Source organism: Nycticebus coucang, chromosome X (genome assembly GCF_027406575.1).
Source record: "Nycticebus coucang isolate mNycCou1 chromosome X, mNycCou1.pri, whole genome shotgun sequence".
Taxonomy (NCBI): domain Eukaryota; kingdom Metazoa; phylum Chordata; class Mammalia; order Primates; family Lorisidae; genus Nycticebus; species Nycticebus coucang.
Genome location: NC_069804.1, coordinates 95,149,770 through 95,164,820, shown reverse-complemented (window position 1 = coordinate 95,164,820; position 15,051 = coordinate 95,149,770). Strand labels below are relative to the sequence as shown.

The following is a 15,051-nucleotide window of genomic DNA, read 5'->3' as shown; positions in this document are numbered from 1 at the left end:
AAAAAGTTCCTCTTAATTGTCTGTCATTTGATACCCTTATATTGTGGTTCTCAATGAACAATATGTGGATGGAAATGGGATGAGGAAAACAAAAAGTTTTCATGTGATTGAAGAACATGACTTTTTTCTCTGATTCAAATGAACAGGCAATGACAAAAGTAGGTAAAACAGTAATTTTTGAATGTTTTGAATTTCATAAAACATATTTTTAGAGTTTGTAGGGAACTATTTCAGTCATTTAGTTCAACCCGAGACATATGTTTCTTCTGCCTCTAGAAATCTATTGAAAATTTGTCATAAAAATTAGAAAATAATAGAAAATCCTGACATTGTTATATTTTTTCACAGTTTTCTAGGTAAACTGTGAAACATTAAAATAGTTTTAAAGTCTTTTAGTTTGTAAGTTAGAACATTAAGTTACTAAATTTCTTAAATGGTTTATACTTGGGAAATGCTGAGAATTTGGTCTTTAGTCTATATTTGTTTAGGAACCAAGCAATGATTTGAAATAGGGCATACATGCTGTATCATCCATTTGCTGTGGGGTAGTTTCTTTTCCAGGAATTTTTGGAGGTGGCTCCTCTTCTAGAGTTCCCAATGCATCAAAAAATTCCTCCTCATTATCACTCTCTTCTTTATTTTTGTCAGTTTCCTCTGATTCTGTACTTATATATGATTTTGTATCAAAATATTCATCCTCTGATCTAGAAAAGTAGAACATGAAGTACTTGTTTAACTTTTCCAAAAATAAAGCCTCCAGCCCATCTGTGTGGTAACTTTAATATGGATCATTTCCTTAAAAGGAACTCGCATGTCAATATTTTTAAAGACTTTCTTTTGGAGATTTAGTTATTACCCTGTTTCCCCGAAAATAAGACAGTGTCTTATTTTAAGGTATGCTCCCAAAGATGCGCTAGGTCCTTTTTTCAGGGGACCTCTTATCTTTCCTTATTTTCGGAGGATGTCTTATTTTTGGGGAAACAGGGTAGTAGTCTAGAAGGATTGAAGAAAACTTTAGAATCATTTATATTTTACATACAGTTTTGAATCATCCATATTTTCTTTGTTCTTGAGAACTTTTCTTGAGTAAAGTAATTTAATATACCTGTTTGAAAAGAAATATGATTATTATATATGAAAAACATCATTACCTTGTGAAACTCCTCTTTTTTCCCTGCTTTTTAAAATTTAGTTTTATTGATTTGTCCCTAGGTTTATCCAGTATATTCACCTATTTTTCCCCCTGCCTTAGCATATTTTTTTGTATAGAAAAGAAGATTTTATTAATCAGGACCAAAGTTTTAACTTCTGAGGTGATCCTAACGTATGTACATTTAAATTTTCTCCTGCAACCCCATGAGGCCTCTGTTGATTACTGAACTTCAGGAGACATCATCAAAATATTTACTGAACATATAATATATGCAAGATACTGTTACTATTATACATACTAGGCATACAACACACAAAGAATGGCCCCTGTACTCAAGAAGCTTACAGAGAAGACACACAATATGGAAAACTAAATAATTACTTCAGATGATTGCATAGCTATACAAATTTTTAAAAATGCATGTCCTTTGTATATATTTATTTTTACATGTCAAATAAATATATCATTCTCTACAATATTTTATGCATAATAAAATATGCAAATATAGAAATGACAAAAGGATATTTTCAAATAAAAATGAATAAAATATTTAGTTTTTTATTTTTATAACCAAAGTATTTACTTTCACATGCTGTACTTAGGAGAACATTGCTGCAGGGGGCATTGAGATAGTGGTAGTGTTTTGTAAGCCCTGAGGAAGGCAGTATTTTAACGGAAATGAAAGTTACTGCATTTCTTTTCCTTCCTTCCATATTATTACCATTTATATTTTTGTTTGAGTTACATACACATACAATGCAATTTATAGACTGCATTAGTCATCCAAGATGCAATTTCTTCCCAATACCTTCATTGTACAGGTAGAAAAAACAAATTAAAAATCAAAAAAATTTCTTATCAAGGTTACATGTGAGTTAAGAATGACGTGTGTGTAATTATTTCAGCTTAGAAAGCACTTTCGCATTCCTTATCTTGTTTGCCTCTAACCTTTAGAGGGAAGTTAGTACCATTGACCAGTTTTAGAAATTAGGAAACTGAGATTTTAAGACTTAAAAATCACAGAAGTAAAATAGGTTTAACCATATAAACTCACATCTGTTTATTTCTAAACTAATTTCCATTACATCAACGCTGTTAATGTTCTTCCAGCTCATTCATACCTGAAATCTCACTCAGGCTCTACAAAAACTAGAACTCAGTACTTTTCACATACAGTCCAGTGATCTTTCACAATATCTCACATTGCCTACATTAGTTTTTATGGAGTTAGTATGTATGAGGTTCGATACCGTTGTTGAATGAAAAAGCCAGCTTCCAATAGGTTCCGTCTAAAGGCAAACTGATGGTCGTGGGAGTCAGGGCATCAAGAAATTGGCAAGTGAGCAGCTCCAGTCTCCTGCACTAACTATCGTACAGGGAGTAATTAATGCAAGCTGGTGCGCTAGAAAGGTGGGCGGGACCAGGGTTGTCATGGTGACCTAAAGCTGTGTCTTTGGTCACCCCTTTGATACCTAAAGGGCACAGAAACAGTTGCCAGGTAGGCTAAGTACAGGCCAGAGACATTTTCCATCATACTTAGGGAGGCAATCAGCTGGTGCTCTATTAGAGTGAAATTCTGACAGCAGGAGTTTTGAACTGAAGATGGAGAGGAGAAACTGCTACATTTTGAAGTTAATTATTGATAATATATAAAAGCCAATAGATGCAAGCATAAAAAAGACCCTTTCAGATTATAATTCCAGCAATTCTCAATTAAGTAACCAGAATATCTCATTAAACCTGGTGAGGATATTATTTTATTTCTATTATACATGCTTTCATTCCTTTCCTCATTTATATTTCTATTGTTGTAGCTTTTGTTTTCAGATCTTTCTCTTCTCAGATACATTTTCCCAATTGTCCATAAGTAAGATCCTTTCCTCCTCTACCTCATTTTATTCATATTAAAAAAAAAATGGAATCTTAAAAAAAAAAAAAAAGTTGTACCCTGTCAAACTTCTTTAATTTGATCACCTTAGGGACTGTAACAAACTGGTCAAAAAACAGAGGTGGTAAATTTCCATTGTGTACATTTCGTGCATGTCCGATTTATGAAAATTACATCAACTTGAGGTGGTCAAGGCAGGGAGGAGGTTCCATGTACTACTGAGAATTTATTTTCTTTTTTTCATGATATTTCCCTCTACTTTTATTTTTCATTATGTCATACAGAGAATGACATACTTTCATATGTCATACTTCTTCATGGTTTTAGAGAAGCATACTTTATTGAGTCATGAATTTAAGTATACATTACTCCTTATCATATGCAGCCATAGACACTCTTACTAATGCCATTCTTTTTTTTCTTCCTTTTATTAAGTCATATACACATAGATAATGAAAACATTTATGAAATTGTGGGGTACAATGTGATGTTTGTTTTTTTACAATTTGGTGTGCTTACATCAAACTAATTAATATATCTTTCACCTCATTTGCTTAATTATTGTGTTAAGACATTTATGTTCTGTACTTGCTAGATTTGACTTGTACCCTTGCAATACGTTCCATAGTTGTGGTCCCACCGTTTACCCTCCCTCTATCAAACTTCCTCCCTTCCCTACCCTCCCCCTCTACTTCTCTCCTTCATCTTGGGCTACTTTTGGGATCTATCTTTCATAAGAAAGTGTGAGTAATTATAAATTGGTTTCATAGAAGTACTGAGTACATTGGATATGTTTTCTTCCATTTTTAAGATACTTTACTAAGAAGAATATTTTCCAGCTCCATCCATGTAAACATACAAGAGGTGAAGTCTCCACCTTTTTTAAGGTTGCATAGTATTCCATGGTGTGTGTGTGTATATATATATATATACATATATATATATATATATATATATATCACAATTTACTAATCCATTCAAGGGTCGATGGGCACTTGGGCTTCTTCTATGACTTGGCAATGATGAATTGAGCTGAAATGATATTAATGTAATTTTTCCTAATTTTCTATCTAGAATTTCCTTGTAATTTTCACAAAAGCTCTTTTAACAAGACAGAATTTTTTTTTCAGTAAAAATTCAACTTGACATGTTTTGAGAATCTCTTATACACCAGGCATTCTAGAGGGACACATGAATGAACAAAGGATGATCTCTGCTCTCATGTATAGGTGATAAATATATACAAAAGAGTGTAACAGAAACTAGAGTATAACAATGTGTGGTCTAAAATACTTGGACAGAAATTTAGAAATTGTTGTTTAAATAAAATCCAGAAGAACAAGCAGAATTTCAATAAACTGAAAGGGCAAAAAGGAAGAAAATAATTAGAAGAAAGGAATAACATGAGCAATATAGGCTTGGCACCTGCGTCTCAAGCAACTAAGGTGCCAGCCACATACACCTGAGCTGGCGGGTTCAAATCCAGCCTGGGCCCTCCAAACAACAATGATGGCTGCAACCAAAAAATAGCCAGGCATTGTGGCAGGTGCCTGTAGTCCCAGCTACTTGGGATGCAGAACAGGAGAATCACTTGAGCCTAGTAGATGGAGGTTGCTGTGAACTGTGATGCCATGGCACTCTACCCAGGGTGACAGCTCGAGGCTCTGTCTCAAAAAAAAAAAAAAAAATTAGCAATATAAATTCAGTAAAGCTAGGGAGGATATGTTAGAAGATGGTAAATGATTTGAGTTTACAAAATTTAAGATGGGAATACAATATATAATAGGTAATAATACTGGAGATATAATATGTTGAGGCCTAATCAAGGAGTCCATTGAACTTTATGCAAAGGGTTCAAAGTTGATTGTGTCAGTTATAGGGGGATGTTGAATTGTTTCAAATACAGTGGTGACATTATCAAAGAAAGGTCTTTAGAGAGACTCTTCTGCTGGCAATGAATAGGGTATATTACAATCATAGACCTTTTGGAAGACTTACAAAAGGTCTTCTGAGGAAATGGAGATTGAAAGAAATAGGTTAGGTGGTAGTAATAATGGAGACTAGGAAATAAGAGATATGTTTTTATGTCTATCATTATTCAATAAATGTAAATTTCAAGGGGGCTATCTCCAGAATTGCCACTGAAAAGCAGAATCTATAATATTTTGTCCTTCTATCAATGGAAGACAACAAATTTAAAAGTAGACATGGTCTGGTACCAACAAGTTAGCTGCAAAGAAAGAAAAAAATCCTTCCAGAAGACTTGAGACAGAGCTTGGGAGAGGGCTCTGTTCAGTTCTAGCTACCGAATCTACTTTGACAGTCTTAGATAATACCAAATAATTATAGACCCAGAACCTCTTAAATTTGTTAACAACCTTGCATATTCTCTTTAGTGATACAATGTATTTTTTATTTTTAAAGTTGATTAGTAAAATTGAATAGTGGTTTCAAGGGGCTCCTGGTGAAGGAGAAATAGGGTGGTGCTATGAAATAGGTAGAGTTTCAGCATGTAACATGAAAAAGTTCTAGAAATCCACTGTACAAAAATGCTCATACATTATAGTTAACAATACTTTAATGTACACTTAAAGAATTTTAATAGAATATATTTCAAGTTATTTTTTTTTACCTCAATAAAGCAAACTATTGAATGCCTATTATTTCCTTAGCCCTGTGCCAGTAAGTAGAGAATGTCAGAGAATTATAAGGCATGTTCATCCCTATTATTGAGTTAAAATCCAATTAAGACGAGAAAATATAGGTACATGATTCAATAGAAAACAATATGACAAGTAGGTGACAGCATAATGTGAGCCAGTACTCCTTTCTGGGTGTACTTGTTGAAAGGTATGAAATTTGACCTGGGTTTTGAGAATTTGGTAGGACATCTATAAGCTGACTTTCAAAGCTACACATGAATAGTGCTTGCACATTTTTCAGACTTATTCACTTCCATGAATTGAAGTGTTGTGTGAGGCAAGTTAGGCAGGTATTGTTATGTACCTTTAATGATACTATGAATGTATAGATGGAGAAGTAGGTATTTTCTCAAAGTTACTTACCTAACTTAAAATTCAGCATCTTCATTAAGGTGCTGGGTCCAGAATGCAAAAAAATTAGTTGAGGTGACTAAAAGACAGCTTTAGGGTTTAAGACTTTGACCTGGAGTTCCATGTCAATCAATAAATCCTGTGTTTGTGAAAAATCTCCTGGCAAATAACTTGGTCCAAAAGTGACACATTATCATAGAATATGAAATGTACATGTTCAATGACTATGGTAATTGTAAGACGAAACTCTTATCAGAAATAAAACATTCCATAATTGTCATAAGATGCTTACCAGATATATTATCTATGAATCTTTTAGTCTGTCAATCTGTCATCCACTCAAAATTTTAAGTAGGCAAGATACAAAATACAAGGGATAATATAAGTCTGTATTAGAAGTTTGGAGAGAAAAAAATGGCCAACTAGAAGTAGCCACCATACTTGTGGCTCCCAAAGTAATTGGGGAAAGCCCCAAGCCCTCCAGTAGAACTACTCTTCGCAGAAAAAGCAGCATGAAAATGAAGAAAAGCAGTGTGGGAGACTTAGAGAGTAGAAAGAGGAAGTGGAAACTCTTAGGAACAGGTGATGGGGAGACACAAAAAACAATACTGGGGTACAGTGGAACTCAACAGTCACCCTGCTGGGGCAGAGTTAGCTGAAGCTCAGATCCTGGTTGGATCTGACCACAGCTCATCTAAAATCTATGCAGAACTACATCACCAGCCAGCAAGCACAGAAAGGATAAGATAGCAAATAAAGGGTGGCACCTGTGGCACAGCGGGTAGGGCACTGGTCCCATATGCCGGAGGTGGCGGGTTCAAACCCAGCCCTGGCCAAAAAAAAAAAAAGATAGCAAATAAAGACAGCCTGAGCTTTTGGGTGAACTGCACCAGTCCTCCTCTGGAGGTTGGATGGAGGTCTGAGTGGATTATAGGCTGCCATTAGCCATCCGTGGCAACTTGAAACCAAGTGTTTCCCCCATAGAGCAGAAGGGAAGATGAACTCTGGAACAGATGGGGGAGGGGCAGCAGGCCCTAAACTGTTACTTTGGGCCTATGGCAGGACTCAGAAGGTGCACTTGGCACTCCCAGGGCCTCTAAAACTGGTATCAGGCCACCACACTTGACATCTGACTGTTCCTAAAGTCCCTGAGAGGGTTAGAAGAGCCCTGTACAACCACTTTGCTTCTGGTAGGCCTAGGAAGGGGGATGGTGAACTCTGCATTCTGAGGACCTCTGAATCTTGTCTCAGACACAATGAACAATTGAGTGGTCCAAAACTTAACAGGTGGGGTGGCAGAGCTATGAACAGCTGCTTCCTACTGGAAGGCATGGTTAACCCTGTGGAAGATGACATCAGCTTACCACACTTGATGCCTGAGCAGTCCTAAAGATCTCAGGTGTGCCAGCAAAGCAGAGATTTGCTTTGTCTCTGCAGGCCTGGTAAAGGACATGGTGAACTTTATTTCCTGGTGCTTCTGAACTGGGCATCAGACTCATTGGACTTGGTGTTCATCTAATCTGAAAACCTACTGGACAAGACAGTAGATCAGTGAACTATTGCTTTGTTTCTGGCAGTTGTGGGAAACATCAGGTAAACTATATTCCTAGGGCCTCTAAAACTGGCATCACCCCACCACACTTGGTATGTGACAAGACCTATCGGGAAGGTTGGCAGAGCAGGGAATGGCCATTGTGCCTCTCACAGGTCCAGGAAGACCAGTAGTGAACTCTGCATTCCTGTGGTCTCTGACATTGAGATTGGACTGCCAAATACGGCAAACAAACAGCCTTAAAATCTACTGAGCAACAGGTGTAACAAAGAGTTTCCAATCCAATTTGGCAAGGCCTAGCATAAGTGTGGAGAGCTCTAAATTCTGGGGAAGCCAGATACCATAGCAACCCACCCGAGGAGCCATACAAATAGCCCTAGAGACTACTGAACAACAGTAAAGCTGGCAGACCAGCATGCCATTTGCTTGGCCAAGTCTCTGCTCTCCACACTCTTACTGCCTCCAGGAAGCTGGCTAATTGTACCCAAACATAATATCTGTTAACCTCAACACAGAAACACCCAGACATTTTAGCAAGGAGTTAATAATAAATAAATAAATAAATGGCAAACAAACATGGGGACAAATCAGAAGAAAGAAAAAATGATGACATGAAAAATCAGAGGAGATCAAGCCCTCTGAGAGATTATAATGGTTTTACAGCATAAAATTCCATTCATAAAGAACTTGAGAAAATGTCAAAAGTAGAATTCAGACTATGGATACCAAAGAAGATGAATTAAGTTCAAGAGAAGTGGTAAAAGGATGTTTAAAAGGTGTTTTAAGAAATAAAAAAAAAATAAAATAAAGGATAAGTTACCAAGGATCTGGACATAATAATTAAGGATATAACAGAGTTTAAAGAATTGAAAGAGACATTCAAGGAATTTCAAAATAGACTAGAGAGCCTCAGCAATAAATTAGAACACAGAAAATAAAGAATCTTAACTCAGAAAGTGTTTGAGCTATCCCAAACATTCAAGAAGGCAAAAAGAAGAGAACAAAAGCATAGCAGTCTCTTAGAGAGACACTTGAGTACACAAAGCATAAAAACATACAAATCATAGGTATTCCTGAGAAAGAATAATAGAGTCCTAAAAGCATGGAAGCTCTACTTGGAGACATCATTGTGGATAATATAACAAACATAGCTGAAAAACCAATTTACAGGTCAGTGCCTGTAGCTCAGTGAGTAGGGTGTCAGCCCCATATACTGAGGGTGGAGGGTTCAAACACAGCCCCAGCCAAACTGCAACAAAAAATAGCCAGGCATTGTGGTGGGCACCTGTAGTCCCAGCTACTTGGGAGGCTGAGGCAACAGAATTGCCTAAGCCCAAGAGCTAGAGGTTGTTGTGAGCTGTGATGCCACAGCGCTCTACTAAGGGCAACAAAGTGAGACTCTGTCTCTAAAAAAAAAAAAAAAAGAAAAGAACCAATTTACAGGTAGCACATAGTTATAAATAACCAGAATGACTCCATTAAAACAAAGCATACCTTAGACACATTGTAATCAACCCAGCCCAAGTTAAAATGAAAAAGAATAATCTGCAAGCAGCCAGATGAAAGCAACACCTTATCTTCTGGGGGAAACCATACAGAGAAGGCAGACTTGTCAGTGGAAACTCTACAAGCTAGACGAGAGTGATCACCTGTCTTTAATCTTATGGAATTAAGCAACTTTCAGCCCAGGATCTTGCATCCTGCTAAACTAAGTATAATACTCGATGGATAAATTAAATTGTTTACTGACAGCCTGGCGCAGTGGCTCACAGCACATGTGAGGCTGAGGCAGGTGGATTGCCTAAGCTCACAGGTTCAAGCCAGCCTGAGCTAGACCAAAAACTCATTTCTAAAACTAGCTGGGCATTGTAGCGGGCATCTGTAGTCACTGCTACTTGGGAGGCTGAGGCTTAAACCCATGAGTCTGGGATTGCTGTGAGCTATGATGCCATGGGACTCTACCAAGGCACTCTGACACAGTGAGACTCTGTCTCAAAAAAAAAAAAAAAAAACATTGTTTACTGACAAGGAAACAATGAAAAAAATTGCCACTACGAGACTAGCTCTTAAGGAAGTACTGAGACCTGCCCTATACACAGACCATCACAACCGAATCAACAAACTAGACACCCAGAAACTAAAGGGCAATACCTAGCTTCCACAATGATCCAAGTAATAATACAAAGCAAGATTTCCACAAAAAATATGAACAGAACTCCACTATACTTATCAATTTTCTCAATAAACATGAATTTCTTGAACTCCCCAGTGAGAAAGTGCAAGCTGACCGAATGGATAAAAATAAACAATTCACATATATGCTGTCTTCAGCCAACACATTTAACCTCTGAAGACAAAACAAGACTCAGACTGAAGATCTGGAAAACAGTATTTCAGGTAAATAGAAAGCAGAAGAAAGTAGGGGTAACAATATTATTTGCAGATAACAGTTGGATTTAAACCAACAAAAATAAAGAAATACAATGATGGGTATTACATACTGGTCAAGAGAACAATACAACAAGAAGTCATTTCAATTCTAAATATCTGTATACCCAACTTAAACGCTCTCAAATACATAAAGCAAACACCAACAGGTCTGAACAATATATCCTGCCACATCATATTAGGTGGAGATTTCAACTCCCAACTGACAGAAGTGGATAGATACTACTAGAAAATATTAAATTAAGAAACAATAGACCTAAACACAACTCTAGAACAAATGGTCTTAACAGACATACACAGAACATTCCACCTGAACAATACTGAGTATACGTTCTTCTTGTAAGCTTATGGATTGCTCTCCATAACTGATTATATCCTAGAACAAAAATCAAATCTCAACAAAATTAAAATAATATAACTTATACCTTGTGTTTTTCTCAGACCACATGGAATAAAAGTAGAAAACAATAACAACAAAAAAAAATATGCCCACTTAAATTCATGGATACTAATGAACCTTATACTTAACTATAGCTGCATGAAGGAGGAAATAAGGAAGGAGATAATTAGATTTCTTGAACATAATGACAATTAAGCCACAAGCAATGAAAACCTGTGGGATACAGCAAAGGCAATCGTAAGAGAGAAATTCATTGCTTTAAATGCCAACACATATAAAAGAGTTCAAATCAATAACTTAATGAATATTCTCAAGAAAAGAGAAAAGGAAGAAATATCCAACCCAAAACAAAGAAGAAGAAAAGAAACAAGTAGAATTAGAGAAGAACTAAATGAAACTGAGAAAAAAACAATTATCCAGAAGATTAACAAAATAAAAATTTGGTTTCTCAAAAAAAATAAATAAATAAAACAAAAAAATAATAACATTCATAAACATTTGGCCAGATGAATTTGAAAAGATCTCTAATAACCAATATCAAAAAAATGGGGAAATAACAACAGATACTACGGAGATACAAAAGATCATCACTGATTACTACTGAAACTTTATACACAGAAATTTGAAATCACACAGGAAATAGACTAATACCTGGAATCTTACCACCTCTCTAGATTTAACCAGAAAAATATATATCCCTTAAACAGTCTAATATCAAGCACCCAAATTTTAACAATGAAACATTTCCAACAATAAAAATTTCTGGATGAATTGAAATTGTTCTATCCCAGAATTTTACCAAACCTTCAAGGAAGAGCTTATACCTATACTGCAGAAACTATGACAAAACATTGAAAAGAATTAAACCCTTGCAAACTCCTTCTACAACGCAAATTTAACCCTGACACCAAAAACAGTCAAAAAGTCAACAGAAAAGAAAAACTATAGCCCAATATCACTAATTAAAATGAATGCAAACATAACCAATGAAATTCTAGCAAACACAATACAGTACACATTTAAAATAATACACCATGATCAGTTTATGATGGGATGCAAGACTGGTTCAACATAAACGCATTCATAAATGTAATTCACCACATAAATAATAGCAAAAACAAAGAGCATAAAATACTCTCAATAGATGAAGAAAAAGCATTTGACAAAATACAGCATCCTTTTCTGATAAGAAAAGCCTTGTAGGGATACCTGAAAGTTATGAGGTTGCTGTGAAGGATACAGATGCTTTGCTGCATGAAATAAATAATGAGAACTTTCTAGATATGCCAACAGATTCTGAAATTCAGATAGCAGACAGTTTTAGAACACCAGAAGGACTCAACCTAAATAAAAATTCTCATAGACACATTATAATTAACCTCACGAAAGTTAATATGAAGGAGAAAATTCTGAAAGCTGTAAGACATAAGAAAACCATTACATACAAGGGAAAGAACATTAGAATGACTGCACATCTCTCCACTGAAACCTTTCAAGCTAGAAGAGGGTGGTCATCAACCTTTAATCTCCTTAAACAAAATAACTTTCAACCCAGGATCCTGTATCCAGCTAAACTGAGTTTCATCTATGATGGAGAAATTAAATACTTAATGACATTCACATGTTGAGGAAATTTGCTATAACTAAACCATCTCTTCGCAATATTCTCAGACCTATCCTCCATAATGAACAACACAATCCTCCACCACCAAAGTAAACTCACTCAGAAATTTTTGATCAAATTCCAACTTCCATAGTGGCAAAAGGATTAAAAATGTCCACTGGAATTTCGAAAAATTCGATACCCAAAACTCTATCTGGCTTATCATCACTTTAAATTAATGTGAATTAATTGCCTTTTAAAGAGACACAGATTGTCTGACTGGATACAAAAACTCAGGCCGGACATCTGCTGCATTGAACAATCTCACCTTACCTTAAAAAATAAATATAGATTCAGGGTGAAGGGATGGTCATCTATAATTCAGACAAATGAAAATCAGAAAAAAAGCAGGTGTTGCGATTTTATTTGCATATTCAATAGGCTTTAAACCAATTAAAGTAAGAAAAGATAATGATGGTCACTTCTTATTTGTAAAGGGCAACACTCAACATAATGAGATTTCAATTATCAACATTTATGCACCCAACCAGAATGTGCCTCAATTTATAAGAGAAACTCTAACTGAGGTGAGCAATTTAATTTCCCCCAGCACCATAATTGTTGGAGACTTCAACATTCTTCTGGCAGTGTTGGATAGATCCTCAAAAAAAAAAAAAAAAACTAAGGAAAGAAATTTTAGAATTAAACTTAACCATTCAACATTTACATCTAGTAGAAATCTACAAAACAATTCATCCTAAAAAAAAACTGAATACATATTCTCCTCATCAGCCCATGGATCATCCTCCAAAACTGATCACATCTTAGGTCACAAGTCTAACCTCAGCAAATTTAAAAGAATAGAAATCATTCCTTGTATTTTCTTGGGCCATCACAGAATAAAAGTTGAACTCAATAACAACAAGAATCCCCAAACACATACAAAAACATAGAAACTAAATAACCTCATGCCAAATGATAGCTGAGTCATAGAAAAGATTAAGAAGGAATTTACCAAATTTTTGGAACAAAAAAAAATTGAAGAAACAAACTATCAAAACATCTGGACTGCAAAGGCAGTCTTAAGATGGAAATTTATAGCGTTGCTAGCCTTCCTTAAGAGAACGGAAAGAGAGGAAGTCAATAACTTAATGGGACAACTCAAGCAAATGAAAAAGGAAGAACTTTCCAACCCTAAACCCAGCAGAAGAAAAGCAATAACTAAAATTAGAGCAGAACTTAATGAAATTGAAAACAAAAGAATCATACAACAGATCAACCAATCGAAGAGTTGGATTTGGAAAAGGCCAATAAAATAGATAAAACTTTGGCTAACCTAACCAGAGTAGAAGAGTAAAATCCCTAATTTCATCAATCAGAAAGGATAAAGGCCAAATAACAACAGACTCCTCAGAAATTCAAAAAATCCTTAATGAATACTACAAAAAACTCTACTTTCAGAAGTATGAAAATCTGAAGGAAATAGATCAATACTTGGAAACATGCCACCCTCCTAAACTTAGCAAGAAAGAAGTGGAAATGTTGAACAAGCCTATAACAAGCTCTGAAATAGCATCAACTATAAGAAACCTCCCCAAAAAAGAAAATCCCAGGACCAGATGGCGTCACAACAGAATTCTATCAAACCTTTAAAGAGGAACTAGTACCTGTATTACTTAATCTTTTCCAAAACATAGAAAAAGAAGGAATACTTCCCAACACATTCTATGAAGCAAATATCACCCTGATACACAAATCAGGAAAAGACCCAACAAGAATAAAAAAATTATAGACCAATATCTCTAATGAATATTGATGCAAAAATATTCAATAATATCCTAGCAAACAGAGTCTAACAACACGTCAAACAAATTATACTCCACGACCAGGTGGGTTTCATCTCAGGGTCCCAAGGATGGTTCAATATACGTAAATCCATAAATATAATACATCACATAAACAAATTATAAAACAAAGACCATATGATTCTCTCAATTGATGGAGAAAAAGCTGTTGACAATATCCAGCATCCTTTCTTCATCAGAATGCTTAAGAAAATAGGTATAGAAAGAAAATTTCTTAAACTGATAGAGGCCATCTACAGCAAACCCACAGCCAATATCATAGTGAATGGAGTAAAATTGAAATAATTTCCACTCAAATCAGGAACCAGGCAAGGATGCCCACTGTCTCCACTGCTTTTTAACATTGTAATGGAAGTCTTAGCCACCACAGTCAGGCAAGAGAACACAATCAAGGGGATCCAAATAGGACCAGAGGAGATCGAACTGTCACTCTTTGCAGACAATTTGATTATATATCTGGAAAATCCCAGGGAATCAACTACAAAACTCCTAGAAGTGATCAAGGAATATAGTAACATCTCAGTATACATAATTAACACTCATAAATCTGTAGTCATTATATAGACCAACAATAGTCAAGGGGGAAAAACAATCAAGGACTCTATTCTTTTTACAATAATCCCAATGAAGATGAAATATCTGGGCGTGTATCTAACTAAGGATGTGAAAGATCTCTATAAAGAGAACTATGAAACTCTGAGAAAAGAAATAGCTGAAGATGTTAACAAATGGAAAGCCATGTTGCTCATGAGTGGGAAGAATCAACATTGTTAAAAAGTCTACCTAAAGCAATCTACAGATTTAACGTGATCCCTATTAAAGCACCTGTGTCATATTTTAAAGACCTGGAAAAATTGATACTTCGTTTTATATGGAAACAGAAAAAACCTCAAACAGCTAAGACATTACACAGAAATAAAAACAAATCAGGAGGAGTCACACTTCCAGACTTCAGAATATACTATAAATCGATAGTGATCAGAACAGCATGGTACTGGCACAAAAATAGAGAGGTAGATATATGGAACAGAATTGAAGACCAAGAGATGAACCCAGACACTTATGTCATTTGATTTTTGATAAGCCTAT

At 35.5% G+C, this 15,051-nt stretch overlaps 1 pseudogene; it reads right to left on the bottom strand.

Annotated features, from left to right (window-relative positions):
• Positions 1-484: 484 nt before the first annotated feature.
• The window catches only part of LOC128576906 (tudor domain-containing protein 3-like), a 64,312-nt pseudogene continuing 49,745 nt past the window's right edge, over positions 485-15,051 (bottom strand).